This window comes from Echinops telfairi, unplaced genomic scaffold, assembly GCF_000313985.2.
Source record: "Echinops telfairi isolate 266 unplaced genomic scaffold, ASM31398v2 ScPeMD7_11;HRSCAF=52, whole genome shotgun sequence".
Lineage (NCBI taxonomy): Eukaryota > Metazoa > Chordata > Mammalia > Afrosoricida > Tenrecidae > Echinops > Echinops telfairi.
Genome location: NW_022103908.1, coordinates 11,863,920 through 11,867,876, shown reverse-complemented (window position 1 = coordinate 11,867,876; position 3,957 = coordinate 11,863,920).

Below are 3,957 nucleotides of genomic sequence, written 5' to 3'. Positions count from 1 at the left end.
GGACTTTGTGCCATCGCTCACGCCCAAATACATGGTTGAAAGATGCTGGAAATGGACAACCTCAAACAGAAGAAGGACAGAAAACAGTAATGATTGTGGAGCCTTGTCCACACAGGAGAAGGACACAGGAATGCCCGTGACATGGTTCTTGGGAAGACAGTGTTATCGTCCACTTTCTGCTGTGTTTGTATAATCTTACACTATAAAGTGATAGGTAAAGAAATAGAAAGGCAGGCAGACATAGATAGCTGTATTATACGAGGGGGCTTCAAAACATTGACCAAAAAATTCCATAACCTTTTATTTCCATCTTTCCAAATGCTTTCAAGCCCCTTGTACACACACTAACTATAATTCTTTTCTGATTGTATCTACAAAAAAAAAAAAAAAGAGCTCCTCACTGCCCGGGAATCAATTCCAACTCAAAGTGACTCTATAGGACAGAAGAGAGCTACCCTTTGGGGCTTCCAAACTTTAAGCCTTTCCAGGAGTGAATAGCCTCATCTTTCTCCTGCAGAGTGGTGGGTGAATTCAAACAGCTGACCTCATGGTCAGCATCTCAGTGAGTAGCCCACTACTCTGTCAAAGCGAACATGTCAGTGGCCTTACTTGTAAAATATGAACTGAACATAACCATTGTAGATTTCCTATCGCTCAGTTAAGGTTTCCTTATTAAGGGCACTTCAAGAGAAATTGCAAAACCAAACAGTAGACACTATGAAGAAATAATTAATTCTTTAAAAGCTGCAGGTAAACCTAATGCGAAGCTCCGAAGTCAGATAAGCATAAAAATTCATACCTGTATTTAAAAAAATAAAACAATGTATAGAAGATTTTCCTAGAAAATCTTTGCTAGCCCAAGGTGAAGCTGAGGAAGAAAGTGCATTTGCTGACTTGAAACGATGCTCGCCGCACGAGTCGGTTCGGTTGTACTGGTTACTCATAAACAGCATCAGGATTGGAAAGGGATTTTATGCATCGCTCAGCTTCCATAAAAGTTAATTTCCTGACTTTTCAGTTTGATTGCATCAGAAGTTATTCAGTAAAAGAAGGCAAAACAAAGCCAGTTCCTCCAGGTCTGGAATAATTAAGCAGTAATTTGACCAAACATTTCCTTCCTTCCTGTGTATTTCTCAAAGTCAATGTTTCACTATAAATTTTAGCAGCAACATCTTTAATGGGCACCAACCTAGAAGGGGGAAAGCTCACGGCAAAGGTTTCACAATCTGAGTGAGTAGCAGTATCATGAGATCACTTCTTGCAGCTATTTTTAGGATGTACTTTTGATGCACTTTGGGCTTTCAAACTTAAAACATGGCCAGGTGGCAGAAGTCAATCAAGTAAATCCTAGATTTTTACATATGATCCCAACACATTCGTTAGTTTACGAAAATGAGAGTATAACCAAAGGAAAACAAAATAAAGAGTGCAGCATTATAATTTGGATCAATTTCATGGCATCTTTGATTTTCTGTTGCTTTAGAAAGAGTGGCATTGAATAATGGGGCTTCAACATCTCTACGTTGTGGGAAGTTATGATCAGCACTAGAAAAGGAAGAAGTCTCCGTCTCTGTACACCTAGAGCCTCTGGACCATGGGCCTCTAAGAAAAATGTATCGTTCACACAAGTCTGTCAACTAATCTCTATCTGCCTTGTAGCTTTTTGAGAGCACCTTCACACATACTTCAGGCAGACGCTGGATTTCAAAGGATATCTGTTCCGTACGTCGCCTTTATGGTGTCAAGAAGTTGGAGGAGGCAGGCACATGTGGTTCTTACCTAGCTTGATTTTAACAGAAGACAGCGTGAGCTCTAGCGGCACAGTGGGTTAAGTTCTGGGTGACTGGACCCCAATGATTGGCAGTTTGAACCAGCAACCTTTCCAGGGGTGAATGTTGAGACTGCTTCTGTAAGGAGTCTTGGAAACCCAAGGAAGCTGTTCCGGTCTGTCCTACAAGGGCGGGGTTTTCGTTCTAGGAAAGGCTGGGTGTCTTTTCAATGACTTAAAAGTTGCACATTCAGAACTTGTTCGGAGTAAAGGTTGGTTCAATCCTTTCAAGGGGAGGGAAAATTGACCTAATAGTAAGGGTAAGCAGAAGTTGCCTGTAAATAGGATGTTCATAATCCTGGGCCTGTGTTTCCTTTTATGACTTAATGAACTTGTATTAAAGAAAGGAAGATAAATGAATGACTTGATTTACGAAGACTGAAAACCTGCTATCGCATCTACTGGTAGCAGGTACTGTCATGTCAATCCCAGCCCGTGGGGGCCCCATGCACCTCAGAGCAGAGCTGTGCTCCATTCCATTTCCAAGGTTAAGTTTCCCCAAGTAGATAGTCAGGTCTTTGATGAGCGGGGCCTCTGAGGAGATCTGAATCTCCCACCTTTTGCTTAGCTATTTAACACAGATGCTACTTTTACGTTCTTTCTTTGAAGACTTATTGAATTATTTTATTTTGATTTTGGTGAAAGTTTCCAGAGACAATTGGTTTTCCATTCAGCAATTCATACACGTTTGTTTGGTGACATTGATGGCAATTCTCACAGAGTATTCGGGTTATTCCCACTTTGTTCCCTGTGATTATCATCTCCCGTTGTCCTTCTTTACCATCCCTTTCAGCATTCTGGATTTATCTCTGCGCCAATGTTGCCCTTTGGCTCTTTTATGCTTGCTTCACCTAGTCAGTTCCTGCCTCGATGGTGTCCTTCACCTTCTCAGTCCTGTCTATCAGTGGGCTGAAAAATCGAGCCTTAGGGTTGAATTCAGTTCCACAACTGAAGGGTGTTTAATGGTCATATACTCAGGGATTCCACCAATCTCTATCCGATAAGTAAGCCTGATCTTTTTAACAATCTTGTGTTTTGTTGTACATTTTCCTCTCACTCTCTCCAGGACTGCCCATTGTGATCTCTTTCAGAGAGCTCAGCAGTGGTAGCTGGGCACCATCCAGCCCTGAGCTCAGGGTCAGGGAGGCTGGCTGGGGGCTTGGAAAATTCTTTAATTCTTACCTTTCACTTCCGCTAAATGGCATCACATTTGACTTAATGTGTGCAACATGTTCATTAATCATTCCTGACTGCCATACTGCCTCAGGAGTCTCAAAAAACTTCTCATCCTATTAAGCAAACATCTGAGAAACCTGAAAAACACATCGGTGATGACTCAGCCGATCCCAACAAATGGTGATTTGATGTGTCTAGTGGAACTGCTTCATAGAACTGTGAAGGCTGTGATCTTTTGGAAGCAAATTGCCAGACCTCTGGGAGGGTTTGAACAGAAAAATCTTCCAGCTAGCAGTCCAATGCTTAACCTATTGTATCACCCAGGGACATCGGACAAATATCTAATATAGGCCTACACAGTAGTATTCTACCATAGTTATCAATGAAAATTATCCTAGCAAGTCTCTCAGTTTTCCCAGAATTCTTTTTAACCAACACTCTCATTTACAACTACTACCCTCTGGTGCTTCTCGGGTACATTTTCTCAAATGGAAAAGGGGAGCTCAAGCTTTGCTACACTTCTGCTGTGGGACTGCAGTGCGGTGAGCGAGCACTTCAGAGTCAGACAACGAGGACTGGCAGCCCTCCTCCACCACACGGTTTTGTAACGTGAACAGCACATCTCAGTTTTTCATCTGTGGAGAGGGAATTCTGATTGGGGCATCACAGGGCTGTTCTCCAGATTAAAAGGACAACTAGTTGAACACTGTCATGGTACATTGTAGGTACTAATCAAATTTAATTTAATTTTTCCCCTTCTGGGGCATCATGGGTGAACAAGAAAAGTATTCTCAATTATACCCTACCAACTCTCAGCCATTTCTATGATTCTATATATGTCCATAGTATTAGAAATAAAAATTTATCAAAAACTGAGCTTTGCCAGCCATTTAGAATGGCTAAATATATTCAATATCCCCTACCATCATATTCCTTACATTTGAATAATTAAA